A 12,793-nucleotide genomic window follows, 5' to 3' on the forward strand; every position below is an offset into this window, starting at 1 on the left:
ATCTGTGTAGTGAAATAATGTGGCATGGTGTGCAGTGTAATTATGTGGTATTGAGTGGAGTGGGATTGTGTGTCTTGGAGTGGGATTATCTGGAATGGCATTTTTTGTTGTGGAGTGGTATGTAGTGGAGTTTACTTATGTGGTGTGCTGTTAAATATTGTAGCATGATGTGGATTTTTGTGGTGTAGATTGGATGTATGTGGTGTGTTGTGCATTTGTGGTGTTAGTCTGAATTATGTAGTTTGTTGTGAATTATGTGGTGTGGAATAGAAATGTGTAGAGTTGAATTGTGTGGCGTGGAAGTTGCGGTGTTGAGTGAAAATTATGTTGAGTGGTATCATGAGGCATGGTGTGAAGTGTAGCTATGTGGAATGTTACTACGTGGCATAGACTGGATTTATATGGAGTGTATGTATGCAGTATCGAGTAGAGCATAATTATGTGGAGGTTAATTATGTGGAGCTGAGTGGTATTATGTGGAGTGTTATTATGCTGTGTGATAAATTGTGTGGGGATGAATTGTGGAATTGTGTGACGTGTGGAATTATGTGGCATGGTGTGGTGTATAATTATGAGGAGTGGAATTATGCAACATTTTGCAGAGTTGTATTTTGTGGAGGTTAATTATGTGTTTTAGAGTTGAGTGTAAATATGTTGTGTGAAGTGGAATTATATAGGTTGAAGTGGAATTATGTGCAGTTGAGTTGTGTGGATTGTAATTATGTGGTTGGGAGTGGTATTAAGTTGTGTGGAATGTTATTCTGTAATGTGGAATTATGTGGTATGGAGTAAAGTGGAAATATGTGTATTTTTAGGATTGTAATTATGTGGTATGGAATGTGGTAGGGTTAAATTATTTATAGTTGAATTGTGTGGCGTGGAATTATAACCAGGGGCGTAACACAGGACCCAGGGGCATAACACAGGCCCTGGCAGCCCCCAGCAAGCACTACACATCCGTGACTGTCTGGGATAGGTAATTAATTAATATAGGTAGGTTATGTAACTTACACTCACTCTAGACTTTTCTTCATACATTAAATGGTAACATTTTAAAAAATGGTAATGGTGCACACTGCGCAGCGTACAGATGTCTCCGCCGCCGCATCTCCACAGTCTTACTCTTCACCCTTAGGGTGGGGCTGGTAACCAATTGTCATGCGCATTGCTGACTGGTGAAGCAAGGAGGCATCCCAGAGGTCAGAGTGGAGACAATTGAGAGGTAACGTGCGACGGCGACCACCGGCCATAATTGTAATATTTTTCTGGTTAGCCTTGTTTGCCCTGTCTTCTGCGGCCCGCGCAGGTGAGTCTGTCTGTTCAGTAAAAGAAAGGCGCCTTTGGTACATGAAGGTTGTTTGGAAACGAAAGGGGGGGATTATGTTACGCATTAAAGATTAAAAGTGTGTGTCATCAGTTTCACCTGCGATTTATGTTGATTTGCAAATTTTACAGAAAGCACAAAAATCGTCATTTAAGATTGTCAGCACAAGAAAATGTACCCTTCTCCTATGATTTTACACCTTTTTCTGTGACTTTGGGAGAAGTTTCCTTGTTTTGCCCGACTTTGTCAAGCCAAAGTGGTACCAACTTCCCCCCAAAACTGACCCGATTTCTTGTCGTTGATTTCTAGTTGCTGAGTGATGTCAGTTCTGAAGGGGCGAGTCCAGCTGAACTGGACATCAGGGTGTGAGTGGGTGGAGTGGGGGGGAGTTGGGCCAGAGAGGGTGAGGATTGGGGCTGTTGTGGCATTGGTGTTACATAAATTGTAGCTTGCAGAAAAAATGGTTTCTAGCTGAAACAGATAAAAGTTACTAAAATACAGCAACATGCATTGCTGCACAGTCGAATGCCCTTCGCTAAAATTGACAGGCCACCTTCCAGTTACTCTTTGCTGTTTGGTTGTTAAACTGAGACTGAGGTGAAACATTTACCAGAACAGTCTTAAAAGGTGCAAAAAATACAAAAAATTAAGTATAAGTATCACAAAATGTGCAGCATTAGACCACATAATTTGCCTTTTCCTGCTGCATAATTGAGTACCTGCAGCATAATTCTCATGGTACTGCATACCATGTACTTCCCCGTTGTTTACTGCTGTCGCAAAGAGCCACCAATCCTACCCCATTGATATGAAAGGAAAAAAATAACATTTACAGCCTTTGTTTGTTACGAAGCATGTTCTACCAGAGGATGCACGTGACTTCCGTGGAAACAGGCACCAGCGCGTGTTACTCTCATCTCTTTCTGGACTTTTTTTTTAACACCAGCACAACCTACCTCACTTGCAACCTTTGAACTGTGGGGCGCACCGTGCACTTTTCTGCCCTGAAGTCGTCGTACTCCGCTCAGTAGCAGTAAAAGGATCAATGTTTCTGGTCCATAAATGGCTCCAAATCCCTGACTCTGTGGGTGTGACAAGATCCCCAGCAACCTGCACCAGAAACCTGCCAGCCCCACAGACCTCTCCAGGCAGAGAAATCTGCCAGCCCCACAGACCTCTCCGGGCACAGAAACCTGCCGGTCCCACAGACCTCTCCGGGCACAGAAAACTGCCAGACTCACAGACTTCCCCAATCAGAGAAACCAGCCAGCCCCACAGACCTCCCAGGCACAGAAATCTGCCAGTCCCAAAGACCTCTTCGGGCACAGAAACCTGCCAGCCCCACAGACCTCTCCGGGCACAGAAACCAGCCAGCCCCACAGATCTCCCCAGGCTCAGAAACCTGCAAGCCCCACAGACCTCCCCAAGCACAGAAACCTGTCAGCCCCACAGACCTCCCCAAACACAGAAACCTGCCATTCCCACAGACCTCAGGCAGAGAAACATGCCAGTCCCACAGACCTCTCCAGGCAGAGAAACCTGCCAGTCCCACATACCTCTCCAGGCAGAGAATCCTGCCAGTCCCACAGACCTCCCCAGGCAGAGAAACCTGCCATCCCCACAGACCTCTCTAGGCACAGAATCTGCCAACCCCTACAGACCACTCCAGGCAGAGAAACCTGCCAGCCCCACAGACTTCCCTGAGGACAGAAACCTGCCAGTCCCACAGACCTCCTCGGGCAAAGAATCCAGTCAGTCCCAAAGATCTCCCCAGGAACAGAAACTTGCTTGCCCCACAGACCTCCCCGGGCATAGAAACCTGCCAGTTCCACAGACCTTCCCAAGCACAGAAACCTGCCAGTCCCACAGACCTCCACAGGCACAGAATCTGCCATCCCCACAGACCACTCCAGGCAGGGAAACCTGCCAGCCCCACAGACCTCCCCAATCACAGAATCCTGCAAGGCCCACAGACCTCCCAGGCAGAGAAACCTGCCAGTCCCACAGACCTCCCCAGGCACAGAAACCTGCCAGTTCCAAAGACCTCTCTGGGCACAGAAACCTGCCAGACTCACAGACCTTCCCAGTCAGAGAAACCAGACAGCCCAACAGAACTCCCTGGGCACAGAAACCTGCCAGCCCCACATACCTCCCCGGGCACAAAAATTTGCCAGCCCCACAGACCTCCCCAAGCACAGAAATCTGCCAGTCCAACAGGCCTACACAAGCACAGAATCTGCCATCCCTACAGACCTCTCCAAGAAGAGAAACCTGCCAGCACCACATACCTACCGAGCACAGAATCCTGCCAGCCCCACAGACCTCCCCAGACAGAGAAACCTGGCAGCCCCACAGACCTCACCGCCGGGGCACATGAGAATGTTTTTCTATTTTTGTGCGGTGGCCAAAATAGAATAAGCTTACTAGGTGCTAATTATTGTTGCTATGTCAGTGCAAAATTAATTTGCTCTGTTTTTTTTATCTGGTGCTAAAGTGGATGCCTTATGGCCCAAAGTTGTAGGTCTGTTGTTTTTCTAAAGAGATAGCTCCATAACTGAAATAAGAGTCATTTCTGGCATCTTCACAGTGGCGTAAGATAAGCCCCCGCAGCCCCCTCGGTGCAGAGTGGGCCCTCAAGCTCCAGGGGGCCTCCTCTGCAAAAGTGGTAGGTGGTGGCCCAGGGAGAGGGCCACCTCCGTGTACTTTGCAGGGGGGCCCCCTTAACTTTCGTTACGCCACTGCCCACTTTGTTGCTGGTTTCCTGTCTTTCTCATCCCAGGTTTCTCCCTTTTTGGCCTCTTTCTTGCACGGGATCTTAATTTGAAGATGAAAACTAAGTTCTGGTCCCCTAAAATGAGTGCTCCACCTGTATTCACCGAAACAAACCAATCATTTTCTACAGTGAAGTGTGGAGGTGGATGGGAAGGGTGTTCCAGGACTTGGCAGCAAGACGGGCGATAAAGCTTCCTCCAGAGTGGCAGCAGCAGAAGTGTGGTACCTGAGCGAGGATGAGGTGGGCAGATCAGAGGTTTCTGGATGGGAGGGTAGAGGAAGTTCATGCGCTGGTTCATGTAAACTGGTCCTTGGTCATGGAAGACTTTGTAGGCGTGGCTCAGCAGCTTGAATTGACGTCTCTTCAGGATGGGGAGCCAGTGGAGGTGCTTCAGGTGCTGGGTGATGTGTGTCCTCCTGGGCAAGTTGACGATCAGTCTGGCTGCTGTGTTCTTGATCGTCTTGAGTCTGTTCATGAGCTTGGTGGTGGGGCCTGCATAGCGTGCTTTGCCGTAGTCTAGTCGGCTGGTGATGGGGCCTGTGTCACTGTTTTCCTGATGCTGATAGGGGGCCATTTGAAAACTTTGCAGAGCATGCAGAAAGTGTGGAGGCAGGCTGAGGAGATGGCGTTCACTTGATATTTCATGCATGGCGCCGAGGTTGTGGTTGTGGTCTTTTGGAGTGGGGTGAGTCCAAGTTCCGATGGCCACCAGAAAATGTTCCGGAGGGTGGTGTGTCTGCAGAAGATCAGGACTTCAGTTTTGTCAGTGTTGAGCTTCAGACAGTTGTCCTTCATCTAGGCTGAGACGTTCTTCATATAGTTGTGGAAAGTAGTCTTCGTCGAGGAGGGGTCCACTGAGAGCAAGAGGGCGAGCTGAGTATTGTCGATGTAGGAGATGCACAGTGGAGATGAACTGCATGGCCCAGATAGACAAAAATTAATTATACTAGCCAAAGACTGAGTAGACCATCCTTATCTTCTAGACTCTGCAAAGCGGACTAGGTTAAATGAAAGTCTTACAAGGCGCTAAGAGGCATAGGTGAGTGAAAGTGGTGACAAAACCAGAATCCAAGGTTACTCTACTGGTATCCGGCACAGTATTGAGGGTTGTCTTTGTGCTGGGGTAAGAACGGAAACTAGACAGAACTGTTCTTCAAGGAAGCTGTGAATTAAATATATTTTGAAGTCAATAGGAAAAGAAGATTTTTTTCAATAATGGTACCAAAACAGCTTGTATAAGGCTGTGTCAAAGGAGTGGTTGAGTTTGTGACAGATCATAGGTGGAATGATAGGAGTATCTTTTGTGACACGGGTGGAGGGCAAATGTTAAGCTTGGAGCCAGGTGTGACTGAAAATGACTTCAATCACCACTTCTTCCAAAAGAGGTAGAAAGTGATCAAAATATATCAGAGGACAGGATGAGGACGAAGGCGAAAGAGGGCAGTAAGGTAGATGAGGAAGGATGAAGAGGGCATAGAATTTCTAAGAGTTTCAATTTCGAAATTAAAAAAGAATGACGGTTCATTGCATAGAAAATTGGAGACTTTGCACTGTGAACCTTTTTTAGATGGGATCACTCAGTTCCTGAACAATGTCAAAGAGAACTGGGGTAGCAATATGGATGGAGCAAATGTGTTCCTGAATGAAGGTGCTTTGAGCCAGAAAAATGACCTTTTCATATACTTTTCATATGTTCTTGGTGGTAAGAAGTATAAATCTTAACTTCCCTTTATGTTCTTATCTCGTCAATATAGTGGTAGTTGAAAAACTGCAGTAGAAATTATTGTAGGTTGATTTTTTAGAAGTCAATAGTATGAGATACAATTGCTTCAACGGGGAGAGGTACACCCGGTGAACGGTTTCTTATGCTGTGTTATTGGATTAAATATAGACTATTTCACTTTAGCTCTTTTGGCTGTTCCCTTACCTCCTCCCTAGACAATGAAAATGTTCTTCACAAACCTCACTTTCAGCCATCTTCATTGTGTACAACATTTCATTGCTAACAAGCCTGGTCCAATAATGCCAGGATTGTGGCACCTGCATTACGTTAGAGTCTCTGCGGAAGTTCAGCAGAAACTGCAGTTGATTAATTGATGCAACAAGATTTATTACACAACTGAAGACAGGGGACCCCTACTCACAAGGAACCAGGGTACTAGTTATATATGGGAAAACAGTGGTTCCAGTGGATAATAGGAAAATAATTTAAGCAATAAGTACACACAATCACAGTAAACCTATAAAGGACCTAATAATGTCAGAAGACAAAATGAACTTTCTACACAGTTTGCTCTATAAAGTTTTTATAAAAACAGTGAATAGTATAAACACTTTCTCAAATTAAAAAAGCGCAACACTTTGTGCATTGTGTCCCCAAGTGAAAAAAGGAACCAAAAAGTGACTGTACACAGTGAACAATTTACAAAGGGTTTCCATAAATTGTAAGAAGCGACCATTCAAATATAGATTGTCAACAGCCTAGGTATACAGTGACACTACCTGTGTGATGGTACGTTCTGTGAACTTGTCGATGGCGTTTCGACCCTTCCATGAATGTGGGGTCTCCTCAGGACTAGACGATGAGGGGACATCTACAATTAAATTAGATGCCGAAAGCATTAGGCCCATGTACCGGCACATATGTGAGAAACTATAAGGAAGGACTAAGATTGAAGGTTGTTACCTGGATTATAAAAAGGGCGCAACCTGTGTGATCGTGATGTGCCCCATGGATAGTGAAAGGAAAGGGGCTCATGTGAGTGGGGAGGTCAGAAGGGGAGGAAAGGCAAAGGTTATACATGGTTTGACATTGGATAAATGCTGGTATATTGTTCACTGAGGCAATAATGGTGATTGGCCTTACCTCACAATGAGGAGGGCTGGCTCCTAAGGATTCAGGTCAAGGGGCTCTTCCGATGCCCTGCTACAGCAGTAGCACTTTACTTTTCATTGTGGAACACATTCGATAACCAGCAATGGCACCGGGAACTCCGGGTGTGTAGAATGCTGCAGGAGGAATGAGTATGGTTCAAAATACGAGCAGTGGAAGGGCAGAAGAAGGGGTGGGGTGGAGGAGGGGGGAATTCACGGCACTACGATGGAGTGCGCGAAGTTATTACTCGAATGATGTCGGGCGGAACGATCTCCACGTGCGGCGTTGCAGGCGCCTTAGTCCGCTGTAGCCCGGCCTTACAGAGGCTCTTGGTGTGGTGACACCGAGAGCTGGAACTGAACTGACTTATGTACCTGGATTCCCGCCTTCCCTCACTAATGAGCAACAGGGAAAAGTGAGGAGCACAGTTTCCTGGTTTGTTCTGTCGATCGGTAACCGGTTGCCATGGAAACTGAAAACAGACCTGCCGGCGAGGCGACGGCGGTCTCGATTGTAACAGAGTGCTGGATAACCTCGGCCCTATCTTGGATAGAAGTACTGTCTTGTGCATTCAGTCGATATGAACAGTGCTATTAAGGTGATGACTGTTCATTCATTCCAATACAATCTCGTATACATGCACATGTGGCACTATGGTGGTAACATATCGAGATATCGACATTTTATAAATGATGGCATATTATCCTCATATTAATGTACATTTATACATTTATTTACATAGCGTCTGTCACGGGCCCCTTTATGGATGGTTCATGCTCACATTCTTTATGCTGAATTGATACGCAGGGCAAGTTTTAACAATGCTGTGAGAGGTGTATCATGAGGATCCTGGACATTAATTATGATATTGTACTATAAATCCACTTGGTCTAGGGGTATGGGCCGGCCATAGGGATTAGAGAGGCCCTATGGTTAATGCAGATCTTAATGTAATGTGGGCTGCTAGCTAAGTGGCGCACACAGTGTAGGGCTGAGCAGGGTTACAGAATCATGGAGGGAGAGCTTGGTTGTTAGTGCAGTGTTGTAACATAGCCTCTCCATTCCTCTGCTGAGTTGAGGCCCTTCCCAATCGAGTTAACTCTGTATATCAGCTTATGTCCAGGGTGGCTAATAAGTCATTGCCTAGGCATGCATTTGAACTAGGCAGTGACTTATTAGCCACCCTGGACATAAGCTCACTCTACACTAACATACCACAAGAGGAGAGCATAAAAGTCATAGAAAGTCTCCTAGAGAAACGACCAAGGCCAACACAGGTACCCACTATTTTCATCTTCAGCCTTCTCCGCATTGCCTTACAGTGTAACTATTTCATTTCAGGAGGTCACTACTACGAGCAGTGCTCTGGTACGAGCATGGGAGCAATTTTCTCTCCTAATCTCGCTAACATCCACATGGACTACGTTGAGCACAAGTTCGCCCTCAAAGACAACAATCCATACCGCTCCAACATCAAATGTTGGAAGCGGTACATTGACGATATATTTGTCATTTGGACAACTACAGACACTGAGTTTAATAACTTTGTCACACATTTAAACACAGTTCAAACACATCTCAAATTCACGTCCACCACGCATGAGTCAACCATAGCGTTCTTAGATCTTAACATCAATCATGAAAATGGAGTACTCTACACCTCCCTTCATAGAAAGATCACGGAAAGGAACACACTGCTATCTTACCACAGCCACCATCCACGGGCTCTGAGAGACGGCCTACCATTTGGGCAGTTCCTCAGAATTCGCCCAAATGCACACATAAAGGCTATCCAACACTCAGTTACAATCGAGACCGCAGCCGCCTCACCGGCAGGTCTGTTTTCAGTTTCCATGGCAACCGCTTACCGATCGACAGACCGAACCAGGAAACTGTGCTCCTCCCTTTTCCCTGTCCCTCTCTAGCGACGGAAGGCGGGAATCAAGGTACATAAGTCAGTTCAGTTTCAGCTCTCTGTGTCATCACACCAAGAACCTCTGTAAGGCCGGGCTGCAGCAGACTAAGGCGCCTGCAACGCCGCACGCGGAGATCGTTCCGCTTGACATCATTCGAGTAAGTAACTTCACGCACTCCACTTCACTTTCCACGGGACACATCACGATCACACAGGCTGCGCCCTTTTTATAATCCAGGTAACAACCTTCAATCTTAGTCCTTCCTTATAGTTTCTCGCAAATGTGCCGGTACATGGGCCTAATACTTTCCCCATCTAATTTAATTGTAGATGTCCCTACATTGTCTAGTCCTGAGGAGACCCCACATTCATAGAAGGGTCGAAACGCCGTCGACAAGTTCACAGAACAGACCATCACACAGCTAGTGTCACTGTATACCTAGGCTGTTGACAATCTATATTAGAATGGTCGCTTCTTACAATTTATGGAAACCCTGTGTAAATTGTTCATTGTGTAAAGTCACTTTTTGGTTCCATTTTTCACTTGGGGACACAATGCACAAAGTGTTGCGCTTTTTGAATTTAAGAAAGTGTTTATACTATCTGCTGTTTTTTTAAAAACTTTATAGAGCAATCTGTGTAGAAAGTTCATTATGTCTTCTGACATTATTAGGTCCTTTGTAGGTTTACTGCGATTGTGCGTACTTATTGCTTACATTATTTTCCTATTATCCACTGGAATCACTGTTTTCCCATGTATAACAAGATTTATTACAGGCCTTAGAAAAAGGGATCTCATTTAGCCCACTCTTCACAGGCTACTTTGACTCCTTGTCTGGCTTCCATATTTAGTTGATACAACCCATTGCATATGCTCAGATCACCTTCCCTCAATCATCCTAAAACCCTTGTCTCATGCTAGGGAACATTTAGCTTTTAAGGAACAGCAGCCAGGTTCAGAAATTCTCTTTCTATGACCCTTTGTTCTCAGTCTTCAGCAGATGCCAGCTGAAGACCTGTTTTTCCCCAAAATTATATCTGTCTGCAGCGTTCACGAATTACTGGTTGAGACGCTTAGCACCTTGAAACTAGGTGCCCCTATGCTTTGTAAATACATTATAACATTGCCCAATCTCAAAGTCTGACAAAGTTTTTACTGTCTTGATCTTCATAGGTTCAAAAATGCAGACTAGCCTTCCCTTTTGTAGCTTGAGTTCTCATAGTACAAGCCCTGGCTTTCATTCTGCCACCTGTCACAGTTGGTGGTTTCTATCACTGCCCCTTGTGCCACCGTCCTCACCCATGAGCAAAGTTAGGACCTCTCCAATTGCTTCCTCATATCTGATGAAATGCAGAGGTGAAGTGCGAGAAGTAGATACTGAAATGTAATTGAGCACAACCTAGTAATAGTCCTAACTCAAGGAACCTGCACAACACTGACATAAACCATGATTTTACCAATGATAACATCCCACAGAACCCACAACCAAATTTCCCACAAGAAGCAAAAAACTACCCCTATCACCTTCTAAATTAAAAAAGTGGGAACTGCAATCAAATGTACAAGTGGATGTATAATTTGTTAAATTGCTAGCCTCACTGGGGTTAATTAAGTCCCTGCCCTCGAGTAGTGTTAGCTAAATAGTGAAGTGCCATTGGGTTCAGTCCTCAATGCCGTAATTTTATATGTATGCATAAATGATCTCAAAGTGGATGTCAGGAGCAATGTTCTAATATATGCCTTTTTAATTAAAAAAAACTGAGTAAAAATTAAATAGAATGCAAAACTATCTAAAATTTCCATAGAGTACTGGCACACTCGAAGAAAAGGCAAGCAAGCCACAGATGAGGTTTGATGTGAGTAATGTTTAATGATGCACAGAGGCCACAAGCTTAGAGTTTGCACACACATTTTAGAACATTTTTAAGGATCCCCAGGGCAGACGGCTACTGGGCCCAAATTATAACTTTCACAGCCCTCTACTGTTGGTGTCAAAGGCTGGAATTCTGCGAATTTCGGCCTCTGCGAATCGCAAAATGCTTTTTTGCATTTTTTGATATGTATTAAAAAATCGCAAAATAAGGAATAGCAAAAATTTGCGATTCCTTATTTTGCTTAAGCATTTAAGGAATCGCAAATTTTGCGATTCCTTAAATGTGATGTATGTAGGTTTTAGACATTGGGAATTTGTGTTAAGAAATCGCAAAATACCTCCAACTTGTAGTTGGTGGTAATTTGCGATTTCTTTTAAAAATGCCCTATTTGGCATTTGTGAAGGTGGCATGTGACACACATACATGCCGATAGGGCATATATGTGCGCCATATGGACACCCATGTAAATTTCAGGGGTGCAGCAGGGTGTCTTTGAGACACCCCTGCACCCTTGCAATAATTCTCAATTTGCGATTAGCAAATTGCGAATCGCAAATTGAGAATTATTTCACAATCATTCCTATGGGCCTACTGGCCCATAGGAATGCATGGGAAATTATTCCTTAATTGCGAATTCGCAAATTGCGAATTCGCAAATAAGGAAGACTAAGAAATCGCTAAAAAATAGCGATTTTCTACATACATTCCATTTTGCGATTTCTAAATAGCGATTCCTTAAAAATCGCTATTTAGAAATCGCAAAATGGAATCTTGATACATCTACCCCTAGAGTTCTTGGGACACATATCTTAGGATCCACATAGCTTCTTCCTGATGAGGAAGCTAAATCTTTACAGCATAGAGACTGTTTAGTGTTATTCTAGATACGATCCCTCGTACAGTGTCCACTCAAGTTATCTGCAACCAGCGCCAAAACTGGCGAGAGATAAAAATGTGCCCAGCGTTTACATCGTAAGAGAAACTACTTATCACGAGAATTGGATGCCTAAAACAGCAATCAATATGTTAGTATTGTTAAAATATTATAAAGATAAAATACCAAACAATATTTCGTCCAAATATTCACCTTATAAACCCTTTGTATTTTGAAATTATGTATTGGGTTCGGGAGATTATAATTATTAAAATATATTACCAGGAATAAATGTCTAGCTGTGATATGTCGGGATATTTCACCCTATGGACCAGTTATAAATTGGAATTATATAATAGGTTCAGCCTAGCTGTAATGAGCGGTAAAGTGCTCATGCATCGTATTAACAAAGATGTTAATTCAGAGGGGAATGTTACCTAGTGCCCGTGGCCAATTAGATGCTTAGGTCTAATCCACTGCGTTCTGCGGTTCTTCTCACGTGAGCCTTTCTCCTGGTTGCCCAAATACAACCCAGGAACTTAACTACTGCAACAATGTACAGGGGTGTAGTGTCTGCCCTACAGGCGCAAGACTTCCCGGTACTTCCGCAAGCTCACTTGCTGACAGATGGGTTTTATCCATTTAAATCTTAGAGGCGCATAAATTGGACATGCAAAAAGCATGTGGGCGATAGACTCTACGGGTACCTTGCATCCCGGGCAGTTGCTAAGGCTCGGTTCGCTAGTATGCCACTTAGCTATTATCTCGTTAACAGACAAGGTGCTGAACATGAATTGTGCATAACGTTTCCTATCCTTGGAAACCTGGATTAGGTCGATATAGGGTTCCAAGAGACTGGTCTGCTTATGCATTAAGAATTCTACGGTGAGATTCCCCTGATCAGATCTAATAAAGTCTTGTTGCCCAACCCACTCCCTGGAGTGGTGCTTTACTATATCTTTTCGAAGTAGGGGTGAGTATGCTTTTTCCCACGCTTCAAGTAGCCCTACTTCGTACACAATCTTTTTCATGTTTCATATCCATCCCACTTTATTGCAGGTGTCCAGGCGAATGACCTCTGACAGGGCTTTAGCATAAGTTAGTAGCTCAGGGGTCCTGCAAGTTCTTGCCCATAACAATAATGGGTGGAGTTTGGC

The sequence above is a fragment of the Lissotriton helveticus genome, chromosome 5_1 (assembly GCF_964261635.1).
Source record: "Lissotriton helveticus chromosome 5_1, aLisHel1.1, whole genome shotgun sequence".
Taxonomy (NCBI): domain Eukaryota; kingdom Metazoa; phylum Chordata; class Amphibia; order Caudata; family Salamandridae; genus Lissotriton; species Lissotriton helveticus.